Here is a 24,232-nt window from a genome sequence, read left to right as displayed (position 1 = left end):
GCAGAATACTGAAAGTATTGGCGTCAAAAAAGGTTTGTGCCAGGTGGGTTCCCAGGATGTTGACTGTGGCTCACAAAGAAACAAGAAAAACGGTATGCAATGAACTTTTGGAACAGTACGAGAATGGTGGAGATGAATTTATTGGAAGAATTATGACGGGTGATGAAACATGTCTCCATCGTTTTTCACCTGAGACGAAGAGGCATCATGCAAATTCACCCAAGGAAAAAAAATTCAAAACCACACCTTCTGCGGGAAAAGGTATGGCTACGGTGTTTTTCGATTGCGAAGGACTCTTGCATGTGGACATCATGCCAAGTGGAACCACCATAAATTGTGATGCGTATGTGGCGACACTGAAGAAACTTCCAAGCTCGACTGAGTCGTGTTCGACCACATCGGCAAAAGCAGGATGTATTTCTGTTGCACAACAATGCACGGCCACATGTTAGTCAGAAAACCATGGAAGCAATCACAAAACTGGGATGGACAACACTGAAACACCCGCCTTACAGCCCTGACCTGGCTCCATGTGACTATGATCTCTTTGGGAAACTGAAAGACTCTCTTCGTGGAACAAGGTTTCAAGATGATGACTCCCTTGTGCACGCTGCCAAACAGTGTCTCCAACAGGTTGGCCCAGAATTTTACCGTGTGGGTATACAGGCGCTGGTTCCAAGATGGCGTAAGACAGTTGAGAGGGATGGAAATTATGTGGAGAAATGAAAATTTTGTTCCTAAAGGATGTATCTACACACTGTAAAACTTTCACACATGTAGAATAAAAGGTGGATTTTTAAAAAAAGTAGTGTGCATTTCTTTTGGAGTGACCCTCGTACAAAGCGGGGAAAACTTCAAAGTCGATTATGTCCGTGCCGGCCGCGGTGGTCTAGCGGTTCTGGCGCTGCAGTCCGGAACCGCGGGACTGCTACGGTCGCAGGTTCGAATCCTGCCTCGGGCATGGGTGTGTGTGATGTCCTTAGATTAGTTAGGTTTAAGTAGTTCTAAGTTCTAGGGGACTTACGACCTAAGATGTTGAGTCCCATAGTGCTCAGAGCCATTTGAACCATTTTTTTGATTATGTCCGTAAATTTATGGAAAACATTAAGAACAGCCTATTCCTCGGAACTTTTTAACCGTGATCCACGTGCGTGTTTCACTACGGAACAGAAAGCAGCCTCAGCCATTTTCATACTGCGCATTAACGGCGCGACAATCAGAGCACAACGCTGCAGAGGCTGACTGTACACGACTTTTGAAATAAAAACTACATGGATAAAGCGTGATTCTTAAAAACGTTGATGGCTGTTAATACATTTGAATACCTTAAAGTTTCATTTAACTTAACTTAGTAATAAGAAATCTAATACATAACTAGGACCTACTTCCAAGAGCGTAACAGCACCAGTGTACGTGTGCTGCGGCTTCTGACCAATCATCGCGTTTGAGTTTGTTTACATCAGGTCTATTCTTATGATGAACGGATTATAGTAGTTGATCGTGGATAATGGACTCCATCCTTAGCAAGGGAAATATGGTGGGTTATAGCAAGCAGTATTACACAGAACTTAGTCATTTAGGAGCGAAAGGCTATTTACAATTTGTACAGAAACCAGATGGCAGATATAAGAGTCGAGGGGCATGAAAGGGAAGCAGTGGTTGGGAAAGGAGTGAGACAGGGTTGTAGCCTCTTCCCGATGTTATTCAATCTGTATATTGAGCAAGCAGTAAAGGAAACAAAAGAAAAATTCGGAGTGGGTATTATAATTCATGGAGAAGAGATAAAAACGTTGAGGTTTGCCGATGACATTGTAATTCTGTCAGAGACAGCAAAGGACTTGGAAGAGCAGTTGAACGGAATGGACCGTGTCTTGAAAGGAGGATATAAGATGAACATCAACAAAAGCAAAACGAGGATAATGGAATGTAGTCAAATTAAATCGGGTGATGCTGAGGGGATTAGATTAGGAAATGAGACACTTAAAGTAGTAAAGGAGTTTTGCTATTTAGGGAGTAAAATAACTGATGATGGTCGAAGTAGAGAGGATATAAAATGTAGACTGGCAATGGCAAGGAAAGCGTTTCTGAAGAAGAGAAATTTGTTAACATCGAGTATAGATTTAAGTGTCAGGAAGTCGTTTCTGAAAGTATTTGTATGGAGTGTAGCCATGTATGGAAGTGAAACATGGACGATAAATAGTTTGGACAAAAGAGAATAGAAGCTTTCGAAATGTGGTGCTACAGAAGAATGCTGAAGATAAGGTGGGTAGATCACGTAACTAATGAGGAGGTATTGAATAGGATTGGGGAGAAGAGAAGTTTGTGGCACAACTTGACTAGAAGAAGGGATCGGTTGGTAGGACATGTTTTGAGGCATCAAGGGATCACAAATTTAGCATTGGAGGGCAGCGTGGAGGGTAAAAATCGTAGAGGGAGACCAAGGGATAAATACACTAAACAGATTCAGAAGGATGTAGGTTGCAGTAGTACTGGGAGATGAAGAAGCTTGCACAGGATAGAGTAGCATGGAGAGCTGCATCAAACCAGTCTCAGGACTGAAGACCACAACAACAACAGTCATTTTAGGGTAGTGATATGTCGGTAGTAAGCGAGTACGCCAGCTTATTAGAATGAAGAAAAGAACTACTCGTGATAAAAACTTCTCGATACGTCGATTGTATCTAAAAATATTGAAAACGAAATTGCACCACCTCTTACAAAATTCAAAAGGAAAAAGGTAATTATCACATTCTAACAATCACGGCTTCGTTGGACAACTGATGGAAAAAGTTGTCAGTGTATCTACACAGGATTGCAACACGATCAACAAGAGTGATGCATGAGTGCGAAGTATTATAATGATGCAGTTAATTAGTTTGTAATCAGATATCAGTAAGAAACATATTGACACTCAACTGCATCTGAAGCTAGAAATACTACATTCTTTCAAAAGATAAAATCATATTTCCATAGTTAAATAATAAGATTAAAATTTGTTATGTAAATTATAAATGAACAGCGAGAATGTCATCAATCTGAGAAAGGAGAATATGTCCTATAAGTAAGACACCATACGTACACACTAATTTTGTACGATTATGAATAACTTTAAAACCCGTCACTCTCATTTACAACTTAACGGACTTTGTACCAGATGCTCTTGTTTTTCTTATATTGACAGCGCACATGCAATACGCGTATAACTTTTGTGAAGGATACTTAATTCAAATAATTTGTATTGAACAGGTAATAAGCGTTGTTACCCACGCTCGTTTAGGCAAATGCTGGACTAGTCTCCAGTTCTCACCTCGGAAAAATTCGATACACAAACAGTTAAAATACAATGAAACATAGAGCAAAGTCCGCAGCTAGTGGTCTAGCAGCTAGCATTGCTGCCTCTTGATCACGGGGTCCCGGGTTCGATTCCCGGCCGGGTTGTGGATTTTGTCTGCCCGGGAACTGTGTTTGTGTTGTCTTCATCATTTAGTCATTATCATCATTCGTCATAGTGGCTAGATTGGACTGGGTAAATCATTCGAGTGTGAAAAAATTGTGACTTTGTACTGGTGCTGATGACCGCGCACTTGAGTGCCCCACAAGCCAAACATCATCAGACACAGAGCTAAGTTTAAAAACTCCCATACAGGGGACGCACATGATTCCCTTCCATAGGTAACTGGCGATGTGGTATCAAAACGAGCGTCAGACCCCAAAGATCAATGAAATCAATTTGTCAGATTCTGAGTACAGCGGATACCGCGTTTGACCTAATTAACGCTCAGTGAAAGAAGACAGAAAACTATCACTACGCGCTCTGAAGTACAACTGTGACGTCGGAGGGCAGGAAAATGGAACAGCCTATAGGCAGGTAGCTACGAGGGATGAAGGCACTTGGTTCTAAGGAGCCGTAAAGAAAATTCTTCAGCTGTACCGGCGCGCAGGAAGGAGACAGCCACGTTCTCTAGTATCGCCGATACTCTATAGTTCTTAGACGTAAACTTTTCTTGCTTGGGATTTGGTAAAAATCACCACTTATGTTGATCGGTGAGTAGCTTGTATGAATAATAATGTTAATTTAATGATAGGTGCTGAACTGTAGACCTTTACTGGAATTACTGTAAAAATTAATGGCACAATGTTATCAAATTAATTTTTATATTCAGTTGAACTGATCTTTATTGTTGTTTAACCTTCCTGGTCGACAATCTGCGTCTTCGAAAGATGACACTGTACATATTTAATGAAATAAACTCCAGCCAAAGCTTGCTTTGGTCGAAGAGTGCAGTACCTCTTATAAGTTTCGTAAGTGGTGTTGAACAAGCTGTACGTAGCCTTCCTATGGACGCTGTTGAAGAAATAAGATGGGAAACTGGTCGGGCTCTTCTGAAAACTTATCCCCAACGCAGTAATGTAATCGCTGAAGAAACGGCTGCACTACGGGACCTCCGAGAAGATTCGGAAATAGTGGTGCTGAAGGTTGATAAAGGTAATTCTACCGTTTTGTTACCCCGTGGGTTGTATTTGGAGAAGATGTTTAGTCTACTTAGTGATACTATGTATCGGAGAATTGATCAAGACAACGTGCAACCGAAGACGTGTGCGCTTTTGAACTTCCTCGTTAGCTCCAGAGACCATCAAGCGGTTAAGACCACATGGCAGCGTACCGCCGAGACTGTATGGTCTTCCTAAAGTGCATAAAGAAGGCCTGCCTTTATGGCCTATAGTGAGTAATATTGACGTACCCACATATGATTTAGCCAAACATCTAGCTTCTTTCTTGACACCATTTGTTGGTAAATGTTCACATCATATACGGAACTCTGCTGATTTTCTCAACAGACTGGGGGCTCTCCACTCAAGTAGTTCGGATCTTCTAGTGAGTTTTGATGTAGTTTCCCTTTTCACAAAAGTACCTCTTGCGGATTCCTTGATTCCAAATGGTCCAAATGAATCGGACATCACTGTTTTGTTTTGACATGTTCTTTCCATCTTATATTATGTTTAACCAGGAATATTTTGAACAGTCTGACGGTGTCGCCATGGGCAGCCCTCTGTCTCCTCTGGAGGCAATCCTTTTTATGGAGGATTTTGAGGAGAGAGCACCTGAATCAGAGGTTTGTAAATCAACTGTTTTTTGGAGATACGTCGATAATACTTTCATAGGGTGGCCCCACGGAGAAGAAAAGTTAATGGAGTTTTTTCATCATCTTAACTCCATCCATGAGAATATTCGATTTACTATGGAACTAGAGAAAGATGGCTGACTTCCATTCCTGATAGTTTTGGTTAAGCGGAAGAGTGACGGCTCGGTGGGACATTCTGTCTATCGTAAGCCCATTCACAACTGATTTGTACTTGCATTCTTCAAGTTGCCATAACCCATCCCAGCCTTGGGATGCACAGGGCACATACGGTGTCGGATGCAGTGAATTTGCCTAAGGAACTTGCACATTTGAGGACGATGTTCAGAGACAATGGATACTCGACCCGGCAAATTAACAAGGCATTCTCAACTAGGGCCAGGAACCGAGAAGTGGATAAAGAGAACGCGCCAGCCAAGTCCCTAGCTTTTCTTCCCTTCGTTGGAAATATCTTCTTCAAGATAGCGAGGATTCCTAATAATTTTCACGAGGAAGTGGTTTTTCGTCCACCTTCGAAGATTTCGGATTTACTGGGATCGGTGAAGGATGAATTGTTACTGCGGAAGGCGGGAATTTACAAAATACCTTGTCAATGTGGTCTCGCCTACATAGGACAGACAACGAGTACAATGAAAGAGCGGTGTACAGAACATCAACGTTGCACTCGCCTACTGCAACCCAGTAAGTCTGCAGTTGCGGAACATTGTATTTCTAACGGGCATTCAATGGAGTACGACAGAACTTCGCTTTTGGCCACAGCAACAACTTTTTGGGACTCCATTATCAAAGAATCCGTTGAAATACGCATTGCGGGAAAGCTAATGAGGCGTGACAGTGGTTACCAATTGAATAATACATGGAATCCCGTCATCTCCGAAATTTGCTCGAGACGAAGACGCCAGAAGACCTCGATAGCTGCGGCCAGCAACAATACCGACGGCAGCTGAGTACTGCAGTTCCGCCAGCGAGGGCGCTGCCGCTGGGCGGTGTGGCCCTTCTGTCTCCGCGACTGCAACGCATGCGCGGCAGTACTATCAGCGCACTGTATAAGACGGAGCGGACAACGTATTCGTCACTCCTCGTCAGGCTCACCTAAAGATGGCTGACAGTTGTCCAGCCGAAATATCGTGCAATGAAGTTTACGACACCGGCTGCAAACCCGAAATCTTTTTGAACGGGTGCGTAAGCCAATTAAACTGGCCAACATATGTACCGAATTTTATTTAAACTCTTCATCTAGTCGCTTCTTCTTAGGAACAGAAAATTATGACAGTGCCCCTAGACAACACAGAAAGATTGATCTGCACACTCGTCTGTTCCACCAGATTTTGGTAAAGAGGTAATTTGTGGAGCAGTAGTCATTCAGTATTTACTAATCTCGGCTCCGAATCCGGTCTTATGAAGCTGTAACGTCTACATTTCGGATATCGGTCTTCCATTTCAGTATGAAATACGATATGTTTGTATTTAGGGGCCTGGAGTAAATTTGAGCATCGCCAGCAGAGCGCACCTGGGTGGCGTGGCGATGCCCTGTATGTGGGGACCGGGTACGGCCCGACTGCGGCACATCAAAGGCAGCAAACGCACCCGCTGAGGCGATCTGCGACCACACAGGTACGCCCGCCGGCGGGTGTATGAAGGGCTTCGAACCAGCCGTCTCTCTCACTCTCTATCCCTCTCTCTCTCTATGCTACATCACGGTGGGCGCGATTCCCACAACGGATCGCATGTATCCCTTCTGGTCCAGCTAACGCAACTTGATAAGTCTGCACAGTCATATTATCTTTTACGTGTGTGGTTTTAAGTACCACCGATATTCTGTCACTTACTGTGACATCATAGTATTAGCAAGGCAAATCCATTGATGTCAGTCTTAATCATTTGCAAAGTACTCACGATTTCAGACCATGTCCAGTGCTCTTGTACGTTGTTTTCTGACATATTTAACTTTAATTTACTGTCGTTTTGGTTTTCAGTCCCGAGACTGGTTTGATGTAGCTCTCCATGCTACATTACCCTGTGAAGGCTTCTTCATCTCTCAGTATCTACTGCAACCTACATCCTTCTGAATCTGCTTAGTGTATTTATCTCTTGGTCTCCCTTTAAGATTTTTACCCTCCATCCTGCCCTCCAGTACTAAATTGGTGATCCCTTGATGCCTCAGAATATGTCCTACCAACTGATCCCTTCCTCTAATCGAGTTGTGCCACAAATTTCTCTTGTCCACAATTCTATTCAATACCTCCTCATTAGTTATGTGATCTACCCATCTAATCTTCAGCATTCTTCTGTAGCACCACATTTCAAAAGCTGCTATTCTCTTCTTGTCCAAACTATTTATCGTCCACGTTTAACTTACATACATGGCTACACTCCATACAAATACTTTCAGAAACGACTTCCTGACACTTAAATCTATACTCGATGTTAACAAACCTCTCTTCTTCAGAAACGCTTTCCTTGCCGTTGCCAGTCTACACTTTATATCCTCTCTACTTCGATCATCATCAGTTATTTTGCTCCCTAAATAGCAAAACTCATTTGCTACTTTAAGTGTCTCATTTCCTAATCTAATTCCCTCAGCACCACCCTATTTAATTCGACTACATTCCATTATCCTCGTTTTGCTTTTGTTGATGTTCATCTTATACCCTCCTTTCAAGACATTGTCCATTCGGTTTATCTGTTCTTCCAGGTCCTTTACTGTCTCTGAGAGAATTACAATATCGTCGGCGAACCACAAAGTTTTTATTTCTTCTCCGTGGATTTTAATTCCTACTCCGAATTTTTCTTTTATTTCCTTTATTGCTTGCTCAGTACACATATTGAGTAATATCGGAGATATGTTACAACCCTGTCTCACTCCCTTCCCAACCACTGCTTCCCTTTCATGCCCCTCGACTCTCATAACTGCCACCTGGTTTCTGTAAAAATTGTAAATAGCCTTTCGCTCACTGTATTTTTCACCTGCCACCTTAAGAATTTGAAAGAGAGTGTTCCAGTCAACATTGTCAAAATCTTTCTCTACGTCTACAAATGCTAGAAACATAGGTTTGCCTATCCTTAATCTTTCTTCTAAGATAAGTCGTAAGGTCAGTAATGCCTCACGTGTTCCAACATTTCTACGGAATCCAAACTAATCTTCCCCGAGGTCGGCTTCTACCACCTTTTCCATTCGTCTGTAAAGAATTCATGTTAGTATTTTGCAGCTGTGACTTATTAAACTGATAGTTCGGTAATTTTCACATCTGTCAACACTTGCTTTCTTTGGGATTGTAATTTACTATGGCGATTAAAATTAAAATCTTAGTTAAGTATTGTAATACAAACGAGATGAAACAGAAAAATTTCAGATGTACCATTTTTGAACATAGTCCCTGTCAATATTAATCCAGGCATTCCACCGTTTCAAGAAGTCTGTGGGTAATTCGTAACAAGAATTCTTTTGGTTCCGAATACAGCCACTCGTGCACCACGATTTTCCCCACTTCTCCAATTCTGAAATGCCTTACAGCGCTTTTTTGACTCTCCGAACACATGATAGTTACACGGGACTAAGTCTGGTGAGCAAGGTTGGTGTCCCATTTACATCTCATGTCCTGTATTGTTGTTATGGTTGAATGGGCAGTACAGGGATAAATATTGTTGTGTTGCAACAAGACAGCTGAAATAAGAAGTCCTCGTCGACAAGTTCTCATTGAACAGTGAAAGTGTTTCCGTAGCGGGTTTGAGCCGTCATAAGAACGTAGTGATCAATCACGGTCGCGCGCCAAAACTATGTGCACCACTCATAGCTCTGTATCCAGTGGAGCGTACGATACTGAGAGCATCGCAGAGTGTCCCAGGAAACATCTCAGACTGCCCGAAGGAGCTACAACACCAAGAAGAATCGTTTCTCGGATAATGTACAGCACAATCATCAGTCATTTTTACATATTCACATACACCTTAACCTTTAACCAAACAATGAACGCTTTCATTAGTGTTTATTTTATGTTTATTACGAGTATTCAAACTAATGCAGATGGAGGTAGACAATAGGACTTTCCAAATTCCTTATTATCTTGCTTCCAAACGTGGTAAGTACGGTAAGCAATAAAATCACGTCCGGGAAAACTTTCAACAGCAGGAACATTAATTACACCACTATGTCCCTTAAGAATAGCTACTGAAATCCAACTATTAGCACGAGAAAATGTATCATTAACATCCAAACCAAAATTCAATGTACATGCTATAAAAACAGATGGACCATCACGTATGGCATCAGCAGCCACAGATTTAACAGGTATTTTATCACTCTTAATTCACCCTCCGTTCAGTGCTCCGAAACTAAGCCTTCTGCATCGAAAGAGGGGAGCCGCGCGCGGGTCGTGTTCATCCCGTTTATCGTTTGTCATCTTCTCTTACCACACTGCCGCCTCGTTTTCTTATTCCACTTACTGGCATCACTAACATTTTGCCTTAACTGCCTTTGAGTGGCAGCAGCAGCGCTTATGGATAAGTGCTCTGCTCTACTATATCTGGAGCGACCGATAGTATTTCTGGGTCGTCGTGTGCCTGGAGTTCAGTCGGACACGGATCAGCAGTCGGGCACGAAACAGCGGCCGGGAACGAAGGAGCGTCGGGCACGGAGCGCCAGTGAGGTGCGGACAGCCAGTACTTGCCGACCGCTGGCGACACACACGGACTGTCCGACTGAAGAGGACTGGAGCGGGAACGACGCCTGGTTGGTCGTTCGGTCGGTCGTCTCATCGGCCGACGTGTATTTGATCTTTTGACCATTTCCGGGTGGGGCCAGTTGGTCGGTTGCGGCGGAGCAGCGAGGAAGTCTCTGCAGCGTATGATCAGGCCGGGGCCGCAGGCGTCGTGCATGCGCGATTGGAGTTGTGTGACGCTAGCTGCGAGAACTGCTAGGTTCGTCGCCCACTGCACCTGCATACTGGACTTGAGAAATCAGGGAACCTGTCATGAAAGCTCAACCATTGTAACATCTCTTTGTTGATTGCTGTTTTTTGCATCCTGCATGCAGCAATGCAGTGGTGTGCTGGAGTCGGCAAAATTTTGCAGTCGTCTCCCTGTATCGTGTTTAATGTTTGAAATGATTATAATTTATTAGTGAAGTCCACCACCGGTATCTTCTGCCTTGTGGCCGTTAACTTTCCAGTTACCTGCCCTGGGCGTTAGTGTAGTTTTGTGGCCGTGTGTTTTCCTCTCCTCGCCGTGTAGTTCGACAGCTTGATGTTGTTCTCTTTTTTTTTTTTTTTTTTTTTTTTTCTTTGCCGGCCGAAGTGGCCGTGCGGTTAAAGGCGCTGCAGTCTGGAACCGCAAGACCGCTACGGTCGCAGGTTCGAATCCTGCCTCGGGCATGGATGTTTGTGATGTCCTTAGGTTAGTTAGGTTTAACTAGTTCTAAGTTCTAGGGGACTAATAACCTCAGCAGTTGAGTCCCATAGTGCTCAGAGCCATTTTTTTCTTTGAGTGTTTATCGAACCTTGACTTTGTTTATTCGCCAATTATTAAGACGTAATGCTGCTGCGATCCTCGTCTTTGCTAATACTTTTGGTTGTCGTGATCTTGGTCGGGTGGAAGGGAATTGATTACGCGGTTGGTTGGTTCGTCAGCTGTCCGTAGATCGTGCTGCAACCCGATTGCTTAGTGTTACGCTTGGCTGGCTGTCTCACCTAAACTGTGGTTAGAGTTTCCTCCCCAGGCCGACTCTTGGAACACTTCTGAGCATCACTGTTGTTTTCGTTTGTGATTGTTATTTTATTTGGTCGCAGGTACTGTGCCAGGCCTTCAGCCGTGTATTAATATTGTCTGTTTTGTATTTACTATATGGCCTTCGGTCGAACTTCATAACAACTTTAAGATTAGGCTTTCGGCCATGTTTCATTTAAAATTCTTGTTGCTCTGTAATTAGGCCTTCAGCCGCGTTTGTTTTAGAATCTGTAGCTTTAATATATAAATCCTTATCTGTAAGGTTTCTCTTTGATTATCTTGAATTCTTGAAACGGCCTTCAGCTGTGTTCTGTAAACGTTCATCTTAAGGTTGTCTTTAATTATTCTTGAGTACTTGTTTGGGCCTTCAGCTGACAAGATACTTCAAGATTTATTAAGATGTTTTTGTCTTGTACTGTGTAAAATCTTATCTTTAAAGCCTCTCTTTTATTATGTAAAGAAAAGTTTTTCATTGGGCCTTCAGCCGCAGAATTAACTTGAATTTTCCTTAATATGGCCTTTAGCCGGAATTTTTTAATGCTTAGCTTTTAAAGAATTTCCTTAGCTGATCTGAAATATTATCTCCGCCTTTAGCCCAGAAGATATTGTAATATCGTTTAAGTGAGGCGCCGGCCGGTGTGGTCGAGCGGTTCTAGGCGCTACAGTCTGGAACCGCGCGACCACTACGGTCGCAGGTTCGAATCCTGCCTCGGGCATGGATGTGTGTGATGTCCTTAAGTTAGTTAGGTTTAACTAGTTCTAAGTTCTAGGGGACTGATGACCACAGCAGTTCAGTCCCATAGTGCTCAGAGCCATTTGAACCATTTTTTTTTAAGTAAGGCCTTCAAAATGTTGTTCAAACGTGTGTGAAATCTTATGGGACTTAACTGCTAAGGTCATCAGTCTCTAAGCGTACACACTATTTAACCTAAATTATCCTAAGGACAAACACAAACACCCATGCCCGAGGGATGACTCGAACCTCCGCCGGGATCAGCCGCACAGTCCATGACTGCAGCGCGTTAGACCGCTCGGCCTTCAGCCATTACTTTAAATCCTGGTGTTTTAAAAGCAATCATTTAAAACTATTCTAGAGAAGTTACTGGGGCTCTCAGCCTAGAATTGATTTTAGTTGTTTTAAAGAGAAAAGCGTGCATTGGTTTGGGGAATAAATGTAGGTGAGTTATTGTATAACTAACAGTAATTGACCTTGGCCCCTTCCCACAACCTGATCCGCTCTGTCCGGCGAAACCAAATTTCAGAGGGATTGAGAATGACTTTCCCTGTAGATGGTTGACTGTGGATTTTGTTTTGTTGTCCCTCCCCCTTGTCTGTGCCTCTCTTTTTTTTTTTCTTCTCCCTTTCTGTTTGCCAAAGAGCTAAGACGCCTCTCATTGCTCAATTGTTTCGTTTCCAGTTAGTGCGCCCAGGTTTCATCTGTTGTAATAATAGTCTCGAAATACGTTACCTTTGGCCTGGAAACCGCACAGATCTTCCTCACTGGAGTGGACGTGACGATCTATCAACTTAGCAGTCAAATAGCGTGGCACACTTCTTGCAGTCACTCTACTGAATCGTAGCAAAACTGGAAATTTGTGGTAAGGTCTTATGGGACGAAACTACTGACGTCGTCGGTTCCTAAGCTTACACACTACTCAATGAAACTTAAACTAACTTACGCTAAGGACGACACACACACACCCATTCCCGAGGGAGGACTCGAAGCTTGGACGGGGGGAGCCGCAAGAACCGTGACAAGACGCCCAAGATCACGCGGCTACGCCGCGCGGCTGAATCGTAGCACATCGATGACAATTTACTCTGCTGAACCAACAATCATATCCAAAATACACTGCCTGACAAAAGAAAGTAAAGCGTGACCGGATGTCAACGCAGCTTCGCACACGAACAGACCCTCGATGGGTATGTGAATGGAGTGTGTTGCAATTATCTGCGACAGGTAGAATGGCACCAGATTGCATTAGTGTTCGTGTTACGCGGCCTGATAGGATATGCAACAGCCACGAACAGCTCCTGATTTTGAGTGAACACTGTGATTAACATGAACTTGTGCCAGACAACGTTATCAGCAGCAGCCGGACTGCGAAATTACCGTCCTATACGTACGCTACTGTAACACCACACATTGCTGCCTATGTAGTGGTGCTTTTACTGAAGGAGGTACACCTAATGAACGACGTTAAATTGTGTTCAGGGTGAATCACGTTTCTGCTGCATACTACGGATGACTATCGATGGTGACCTGGGGAAAGCGCCTGCTCATCCAGTGTTTTGCAGAGGCACTGCGGTGTTACTACCAGCATCAGGGTGTGAGCAGCCATCGGGTATGACATCAGGTCACGGCTGGTGGTAGTTCAGGGAACTCTGACGACACATCTGTACGTCACGGACATTTTAGTTTATTATGTGTTACTTCTCATGTTGTAGTAGCGTAGTGTCATTTTTCACCAGGACAATGCTCGTCCATAAACGACACATGTCTCTACGAAATATTTATGTGATGTCTAGGTACTCCTGTGGCCAGCAAGTTCCGCAGATCTGTCCCCGATAGATTATGTGTGGAACCATCTCTGACTTCAACTTCGTCCCAAAGCCAGCATCCAGGATATCAAGAACCAGTAACAGCAGTGAGGGCCAGCTTGCCACAGAAGTGGATACAATGGCATTATGACACACTTTCCAACCGATTCAGTGCAAACATCCAGGCCAGAGGTGGTGCAACGCTATACTCATGTTAGCTGATACTTCCAAATCCTTTGTAAATTTAATTAATTTTTGTAAACACTGATAAATAATCACACATTCACTCAAGCAACGATGTTACATTTCATTCCCTCATTTCATCCCAGGTGCTTAACTTTTTTACCATAGTGTATTTGCTATTTATTTTACAGTAGCACCCCTTTTTTCTTCACAGACTTTTCTCCTACTGCAGTGTTTTCATACGTCACTACGCCGTGTGCCACGTCGGGCGTGGAATGTTTTCCGCAGACGTTACGTCTCTTTAAACTTTCTACTCCATTCCTACACTTGTTGCAGGGACACACATGTATTAAGATACTGTGCTTTCATCTCGAGATGCATGTCCACAGATATGACCTCCTCTTTCTTCAAAACTCGAGCCACAGATGGCTGCTCCAACGTCGTGCAAATCACAATGCGGCGGCCACTTTCACTGACAGAGGTTCCTTTCCTGTGATGTAAGGCGGTGCCATCCTTTGGTCACAAGGATGATTTGTGCCAAGTACGAAGTCGATAGTACAACTTGTTGCAGTATCATCCGAGATTCTAAGATCACTAATCGTCTGGCAAGAGGGGACAGAAGCTTCTTTTTTATCTATGTCTACCTCCTCATTTCGGAGTAGCACTTGCACCCTATGTCCTCAATTATTTGGTGAACATCTTCCATCTTTGTCTTCCTCTACAGTTTTTGCCCTCTACAGCACCCTCTAGATCATGGAAGTCATTCCCTCCTGTCTTAACAGATGTCCTGTCATCTTGTCCCTTCTCCTTGTCAGTGTTTTCCACATATTCCTTTCCTCTCCGATTCTGCATGGAATCTCCTCATTCCTCACCTTATCAGTCCATATCATATATTTTCAATATTCGTCTGTAGCATCACATCTCCAATGATTAGATTCTCTTCTGGTTTTCCCACAGTACATGTTTCACTGCCATACAATGCAGCGCTCTAAACGTACATTTCTTCCAAAGTTTGATGCTAGTAGACATCTCTTGGCCAGGAATACCATTATTGCCAGGGTTAGTCTGCTTTTGATGTCCTCCTTGCCCCATCCGTTGTTGGTTATTTTGCTGCCCAGGTACCAGAATTCATTAACCTCATCTACTTCATGACCATCAATCCTGATTTTAAGTTTCTCGCTGTTGTCATTTCTTTCTATTTACTTTTGTCTTTCTTCGATTTACTCTCAATCCATATTCTGTACTCATTAGCTTGTGCATTCCACTCAGCATATCATGGAATTGTTTTTCACTTTCATTCAGGATAGCCATGACATCAGCAAATCGTACCACTGATATCCTTTTAGCTTGAACTTTAAATCCGTTTCTGAACCTTTCTTTTATTTTCATAATTACTACTTCGATGTAAAGATTGAAAGGTAGGGGCGAAAGACTACATCTCTGTCTTACACCCTTTTTATCCGAGCACTTTTTTCTTGGTCGTCCACTATTTTTATTCCCTCTTGGCTCTTGTACATACTGTATATTACCCGTATCTGACTATAGCTTATCTCTATTTTCCTCAGAATTTCGAACTCTTGCACCATTTTACATTGTCGAATGCTTTTTCCGGGTCGACAGATACTATGGACGTGTCTTGAGTTTTCTTTAATCTTGCTTCCGTTATCAACCGCAACGTCAGAATTCCCTCCTTGGTGCCTTTATCTTTCCTAATGCTAAACTGATCGTCATTTAACACATCCCCAGTCCTCTTTTCCATTGATCTCTATACTATTCGTGTCAACGACTTGGATACATGAGCTGTTAAACTGACTTGCGAAGGTTCCCGCACTTGTTGACTCTTGCAGTCTTCGGTGTTTTGTGGATGACAGGTGGTATGTTGCCAGAGTCATATGTGCTATAGTAAATAGTCTTTTGCTGCCACTTCACCCAATGATTTTAGAAATAACGATGGAATGTTATCCATCCCTTCTGCATCATTTTATCTTAAGTCCTCCAAAGGTCCCTTATAATCTGATTCTAATACTGGATACTCCATCTCTTCTAAATCGACTTCTGTTTTGTCTTCTATCACATCAGACAAATCTTCCTCCCTCCTTCAATGTACTCTTTCCACCTATCCGCTCTTTACCCTGCATTTAACAGTAGAACTCCCGTTGCACTCATAATGTTGCACCCTTCCCCTTAATTTGATTGAAGGTTATTTTCACTGTCGTATTTGCTGAGACAGTCCTTCGGACAGTCAATTCTTTTTAGATTTTTTCATTTTCCATGGAGCTATTTCATCTTTGTTTCCCTGCATTTCCTATTTATTTCATTCCTCAGGGACTTCCATTTCTGTATTCCTGAACTATCCTGAACATTTTTGTACTTCCTTCGTTCATCAATCAACTGAAGTATATCTTCTGTTACACATGGTTTCTTCGCAGTTAACTTTTTTGTATGTATGTTTTTTCTTTCCAACTTCTGTGATTGCCCTTTTCAGACATGACCATTCCTCTTCCATTGTACTGCTTACTGAGCTATTCACTATTGCCACATCTTGTCATTCCTTAGTACTTCTGTATCCCACTTGTTTGCATATTGATATCTTCCTGACTAATCTCTTAAGCTTCAGTTGTAAGTAGACTGTTTATGTTTTCTTATTGGCAACGTTATGTAGCGCTCTGTATGAAAATCACTGGCTGTGCTGTGTGCAGTCTGTGGCTAGTTTGCATTGTTGTCTGCCATTGTAGTGTTTGGCAGCGGCAGCTGGATGTTAACAGCGCGTAGCGTTGCGCAGTTGGAGGTGAGCCGCCAGCAGTGGTGGATGTGGGGAGAGAGATGGCGGAGTTTTGAAATTTGTAATACTCGATATCATGAACTGCTATGTATGTTATGATTTTTCAACACTATTAAGGTAAATACATTGTTTGTTCTCTATCAAAATCTTTCATTTGCTAACTATGCCTATCAGTAGTTAGAGCTTTCCGTAGTTTGAATGTTTTATTTAGCTGGCAGCAGTGGCGCTCGCTGTATTGCAGTAGTTCGAGTAACGAAGATTTTTGTGAGGTAAGAAATTTGTGAAAGGTATAGGTTAATGTTAGTCAGGGCCATTCTTTTATAGAGATTATTGAAAGTCAGATTGCGTTGCGCTAAAAATATTGTGTGTCAGTTTAAGCACAATCTTGTATAATTGTTCAAAAGGGGACGTTTCATATGTCGACCCTTAGCCGAGGATACCTCACTGGAATCTTCTGATTTTTTCCTTGTAGTTTGTGTAATTAGTGTAGCTATTGTTTATTGCTAGCGTGTAATTATAGAGAGAATATCCTTTGTAGTTGCAGTCTTTCATTGTTGTACAGTAAAACAGGTGTGGCACGCATGTAGATTTGCACCAAGTATTTCGCAGCTGCAATTAACTAGATATTATTTTCAATGCTATATTAACATGTTTTGTTAGTTTGCTCTTCAAATTGTGCTTTTCTGTGTTATCGTGTGAAATATTGTGACAATTATGGCGTGTGAAAAACGTAATACTAGGCTCCAAAGTAAACTGAGAAATGACAATGAAGACGAAAGCAGTGTGTTAGCGCTACGGTGTAATGAATTAACTAATGTTGAACATAGTAATTTGGTAATTGTGCATAGGGAAATAGAGCGGGCGGCAAACAATGGCGTAGGCAGTGAAACAGATAGTGAATAGGGAAGCATTATCGATCGATCGCTCGGCAATAGCTCGCCTCAGGCCACAATTTTGCAAACACCGTAGATTCAGATTTTGCGTCCTCACCGTTTTCTCAAATAAGTCAAGACACATTTTCTGTTTGTCAAAATGTGAATGTTGCCGGTGCAAAAGCACTGCCGAAAAGCGTAGAGGAACAGGTTCCAGACACTAATGCATTGTTATTACAGCTAATGCAACAAATGGAACAAAATCAGAGACAAACACAGCAAAAGCTTCAAAAGTTAGACACAATGGAACAACACCAGAGACAAACACAGCAACAGTTAGACACAATGGAACAAAATCTTCAAAAGTTAGACACAGTGGAACAAAATCTTAAAAAGTTAGACACAATGGAACAAAATCTTCAAAAGTTAGACACCACGCTTGAACAAACACGTGAAGATTTAACTACTGAGTTACATAACATCGAATCGAAATGTCAAAAAGTCTGTAATGACGTAAAAACACAAATTTGTGAGCATTTCCTACCTATTTTTTCGCGTCATGAAAATGCAATACAGAATCACGAAGCAGCCATAAAAGAACTGCAAACTATTGTTCATGAAAATGACGACACGTTGCAAGCTAAAATTGACTCAGTTGCATCTACGGATTCGGTTACGCAACTTGCAAAAACTCAGGAAAACTTAAAGGACACAGTAGATACGATTTCAACACAAATGGACACTCTGAAACTTGGTTCAGAAAAACACACTGAGGAAATAAGTACACTATCGGAGAAAGTAGCAGAACTTTCGGATCAGTTCACTAACTTATCTGCAAAGGTAGATGATGATCTGAATGACACAAGACCTGTAGCCATCACTGACACAGAAGAGTACGAACAAATTAAGAAATTCAAAGAAAATCAGAATCAAATTAATACGCAATACAAAAGAGAAATCCGGGAAGTACAAGATCAGTTGGCAAAAGTAATACAAAAATTTCATATTTCAGAGGACACTCGCGCCCCAATACGGGAAGAGGGACATAGAAATACGGAACAGCCACAAAATAATAACACAGCGCATTTCGGAAATTATGAAATAAATTGGCAAGGTGCACCGAATTTTGAAATGGAGCCGCCGAAACGACGTAACAATGCCCGATATGCGACTCACCGACATCATGATTTTGACTATAAGCTGTTCATTATTACACGTAATTTCAAAACATTTAAGAATTCTGCCAACGACATTCATCCACAAGCGTGGCTCCATCAATTCTCTCATTGTTTTCCTCCCAACTGGTCATTGGAGCACAGGTTAGAATTTATGTGTGGCTACTTGGAGAATGAACCAGCTGTAAGAATGCGATCGGTCATTCACGATTGTCACAATGAAGGAGAATTTTATCATCTCTTCCTCTCAGCATATTGGTCTCAAGCTACACAAGACCGAGTAAAACATAGCATCATAATGATGAAACATTTAGAACAATCTGAATTTTCCAGTCTTGTGAAATATTTTGAAGACATGTTGCACAAGAATCAGTACCTGTCAAACCCATACAGCCCCTCAGAACTCATCCGCATTTGCTTAATCAAATTACCTGAACATTTACGACATATTATTTTGGCAGGACGTTGCAAAGACGACATTGAAGCTTTTCAGGGACTGTTACAAGAACTGGAAATTGACACTGACAGTCGGGGAACGCGAAAACAGGAGCACAACAATTACAGATCACATCCGTCACAATTCCGCGATGACAGAAATAATATACGACAAGGCTATTCTTTCAACGTAAATCGTGACCGAAACAGACACCACCCGTATGACAACCGTTGGCAGAGTAGTAATAATTACAGGGAAAGATCACCTCTCCGCGGTAATGACTATCACAGAGACAATCAGAGAAACAGGCAATATGCGAACCAGAACTATTATTATCAAGGGAGACAGAGTAATTTCAGACGCAACAGTTCAGCGCGCAGTTACGATTCCGGGAGAAATTCTCCACCACATGACCGACAAAAAAGAAACTATGTAAACTACCGACAAAACGACAGACCTGAATTCCATCAGAACTGGCGCGCTTCAAACAGGGCAGGGCCTTCTCGTCAAGGTGAATTTGTAGAAATTAGGTCTCCTATTCCTAATAACGACGCGCGCCAACAAAGAGACAATTACTCGCACCGCAGGCAGCCGCGTGCGCCGGCTGGCTCAGAGAAAAATAACATAGGCGCTAACCTTGAGAAAAATTCCAGTATTCTTTACCGACGTATACCGCATGATAATTGCGTTCAAGTTGAAACTCTGAGTACTATGAAGAGTAAAGGATTACACCACATTTCACATGTAAAACCGTTTCTTGAATGATAATCTGCTTTTTAACTTTGTCTTTGCCATAAAATTTTTCATTTCACGCTACTAGTATGCTTTGTCACACTGAGAAACTGTTAACATGTAACAATGTTTTGAAGTTAAATATCCAGTCAAGAACCAAGAGAACTTATTTAAACAGAAATTACGAATGCATTGTTATTGGGAACAAACGACACAGTGTTATTGTGTGTGTACGTTCTTGCTTGTTAGTTGGACGATTACGTAACGACTATAAGGCTCACATACTTAGAACATTTACCAGTACTGTTAATGAGATTTTAATGCAACATTTTGGTTTACTTGAAAATACATTCTGGATTTCAAGTACTTTCTGTGAGATACCAGATGACACAGTGGTTAGTTTATGTGACAGCTACACGATTTTATCACGACGCTACTTATGAGTGACAATTTGCTTTTGCGGTGTTTCTGTTTTATATCTGCACAGTTTTTCTGCATTATTTTGGAAAGTAAAACCTGTTTTAATACTATCTTTTGTGGTATAGCAACATTGAGACAGCCTTTTTCGTGGCACAACAATACGTTACTGTACAGTACTTTCTTCATCACGGCAATAAGCGTAATAACTAAGATATCTATACGCAAAGCATTTCACTTTTGTTTATCATGAGGTAAGTACATTGACTTCTGCAGAACTTAGCTTTCTGAGGACGATAACTACGACACTTCCACAGAGATTATGTTGCAACAAGACGCACATTTAGCGCTACAGGACACGTATTTGAGTGATTAATTTTGCACTTAAATCATTTATTTTTAAAGATATTTCAAGTACAATGATACAAAGGTTTTCCGTGATACATTTCATTCCACTGCTGTAATCTGTAACATCTGAGGGTATAATAACATTAATCCTCAGGGGGGTACACGCTTACTTTGTGTACCATATGTGTGGCAAACACAAGGAGCCCTAGCTAATATGGTATTTGCTTATACAACTTTACACATCGGTACCATATTTCTCCAACACAGAATTACACAGCTATCTGATTACTTAACTGAGAGAGACAAACATTTTTTTTTACTACGTCAGTGACAGATGTTTACGCAATTACACAGTTGGATAACTTCACACTTACGAAATTGTATTTTGTCTGTACTTTGTGAACTGTTCATACTTTTTTGGAACCATTGTGATACTATGAGAGCTTTGAATGATGTATTTGGTAAGGGAGCATGATTTTAAAGTACGTTTCAGGTAGATGACACTATTGAAATGAGCAGAGAATTTTTTTTTTTTAGGTTTTTAAATTATTGGAGGAAGCTACGATGATTTTGAGAGTTGACTGAGGTGTTATGATGTTCTTATTACGATGACTATGTGTATTATGCTGTTGCAGTATGTTTATGATCAATAAGCTGAAGCTATATGAGTTATTTGTGTATGCTACGTATCTGTTATGATGAAATATTGAAGAAGTGTCGACGAATAAGGTAAGGAATAATGAGTAGTGGTTAGGGACTCTGGTTTGTGAAACAGGTTGTTGGAAACCAAGAATCGTACTTTAAGAGTTATGAAATTTATTTAAATGCGTGAATGTATTACAATGCCGACGAAAATTTTTTGGACTCTGTTATATCAATAGGATTTTGTTTCTACACACTTGTAACGCAAATTCTTGACCTGTGAAATATTTTTATATGAGACTGCCACTGTAGCGGAAACTGCTGTCATAAATATTTCAGTAAGAAAGGTAAGTGACCTTGACGTAATGCGTTTTGGGCGCCCAGCTGAGAGGTAGTCGTCTGACAAAAGAAAGCCATTAGGTGGAGAGAAAAAAAAGGCCATTATCCTCGCTATTGACATTCCTTTGTAGAAAGCATCGCAAATACGACACGCTCATTACTTGGAAAGATACTTACATCTGCACACCTGATTATGACAAGCGTCTTCCTACAAGAGTTGAGAGAATTTCTACTAACTTATGAAATGTCACATGACTATTGAATGATATTTTTATGCTTTGGTTTGCGTAATTGCTTATTTCAGTTGATATCTGGTTTCCAGCTATGTTGCAGCATTGGTTTTATAAAATAAAATTAAATGCATTTGCCAATGTGAACACTTTCTGTCAACAGATTTATTAAATACTAATTTTATGATCCACATTCTTCGAAAAAGGGGCTCTTGGAACGGAAAGAACAATAAGAAGGGACTAACAACAGTAACTGCATATATAATTTTCTTTTTGAGTACTTGGTAATTTTTTGTAGAATTAGTTTTTGTGGTGCACCACTTTAATTACATAGACATTAAGATGTGAATAGACATTTCCCTTATGTGCATTGTTGTCTTTAGTGTAATATTTTTCTGCTTCAGCTTTGTCATGTTTAGATATAAGTTACTGCATCTGCTGCTGCTGTTTGCCAGGCATAATGTTACTGAATTTGACTTTGTATTACGCTGTTAAGCCAGTTTTACTACGCATTTATTTTTCTTGTTTGCTGCACAGTGCCTCCTTATATTAGCTGTAATATTGCAATTGCTTTGCCAATTTGATTTTTTTTGTCATTGATGTTTGTGTTAATTGTTTTGTGCTGCTGCATTGCCTCGTCCCTTAGTATATATATCTGAGCTCAGTAGATTTAAGTTAGCTTAAAATGGGGTAGGCTATATAAGAGAACGAGTTGTGATGAATTGGGAGAAATGCATTGAGAAGCTATAAGAATATGGTTTACCCAACAAAGTATTTTGAAAGAGGATATGAACAAAAAAGTAGGTTTTAGAGACAACAAGTTTAGGTAGGATTTTCTTGGAAATAAATGATGTAAGATAATGGAAAATAAATAATGAGGTAAGAAATATGTGAACATATAAATACAGAAAGCATGCTTGGACAGGATTTTTTTGGTGGAAACAAATGTTGAAATAAGACGAAAGATCTATGGAATGAAGTTTTGGGTTGGACTGCAGTACCAATGTCACACTGAAAACGAACCCTGTCTTTCCTTTCGTATTATTTTGCTATGTGTGTATGTACCATTGTGTATTTGTCTTTTTCCTGTCTTTAAGTGTTTAGCTAATAAGATTTATGTTGTAGAATTTTTCAAATACTATGTTATTTACCTTGTAAAGATGCTTAGACATTATTTATTCTGTTTTGTTTTAATGCTCATGTGTGAAGTTGATGTTTCAAAAGTTATTCTGATCTTTTATATATTTACTTATGTCATAATTCCTGTAACACTGATGTATATGTCTATTTCTATTCTTTTGTAAAGCCTGTTTTACTACAAATGTTATCTGTATTGTTATGTTCTTTAATGATGTATTTTGTACCTTTGTTATTGTATACTCATGTTATAAAATTGTAATTGACACCAGTTCATCATATTATTAACTTGTAAGTTACATTTCACTGCACACATTTCTTTTGGTCATAGTATATGGACAATATGTGAGAAGTAGGGACTGTTAGCGTTTGCACGTGTGTTAATAATTTAGCAAGGGACTGGATAACAGCATTGCTGGTTCTAAGGACAATTTCAAAAACTTTGTGAGTGCACAAGTGGTGGTTATGGACTTGCTATATTCTCCGCAAGACTCTTCGATGGTGATTGTGCACCTGCACAGTTGCAACAGATGGCTGCTGGCCGTCTCTACAAAGACTACAGTGGGTCTGCATCTTTGATGACCCACCATTACCATTATTTCTACAAGGACTGCAGTGGGTCTGCACCTCTGGTGGCCCACCAATACCGTAATCTCTACCAGGACTACAGTGGGTCAACTCTGTGATGACCTACCTACCAATATTCTTCAAAACGTCGAATGACTCTGCTGTGGGTTTGCTCTGTTGTGGCCCATTACTTGTCAGCATGTCAAGAGTCAGCACTGTCTTTCCATTGGAAGGACAACACTATTTCTTCAAGACTGCATGGAAATCCACTACTTCCATGTGCATTGTCTTTTACTGCTCAGACTTTGAGGAAAAAACTGCAATTTTACTGTGATGAATGATCAGGACTGTCTTTATGGACTGTGAGAAAATTTTAGCTTTTGACCAACATTGTGTTAATAAGTGTGTGCATTTGATATCTTTCGTACTACAATTATGAAAAAATTTTTCAATTCTGTATTGGCCAGTGCCCAAAACAATTTGTAAAATTTTTTGTGGGGAGCATGGGGGCTATGTAAGTAGGCTGTTTATGTTTTCTTATTGGCAACGTTACGTAGCGGTTCTAGGCGCTTCAGTCTGGAACCGCGCGACCGCTACGGTCGCAGGTTCGCATCATGCCTCGGGCATGGATGTGTGTGATGTCCTTAGGTTAGTTAGGTTTAAGTAGTTCTAAGATCTAGGAGACTCATGATCTCAGATGTTAAGTCCCATAGTGCTCAGAGCCAATTTTTTTGGGATGCGTTGCAATGTGCTGTTCAGAAGAGACCCCCCCTCCCCCGCATCTTATTATTATGGATTTATGGACAGTAGTGCACGATTCACGGTGTCAGATCCCTCCAGCACTACTGCAGACAGCAGTCGAGTCCATGTCACGTCGTGTTGGGGCACGCCTGCGTGCTCGAGGGGGCCCCACACAATATTACGCGGGTGTACCTGTTTCTTTGGCTCTTCAGTGTAAAACAGTCATTA

This window comes from Schistocerca nitens, chromosome 6 (genome assembly GCF_023898315.1).
Source record: "Schistocerca nitens isolate TAMUIC-IGC-003100 chromosome 6, iqSchNite1.1, whole genome shotgun sequence".
Lineage (NCBI taxonomy): Eukaryota > Metazoa > Arthropoda > Insecta > Orthoptera > Acrididae > Schistocerca > Schistocerca nitens.
This window is presented reverse-complemented; position numbering follows the sequence as displayed.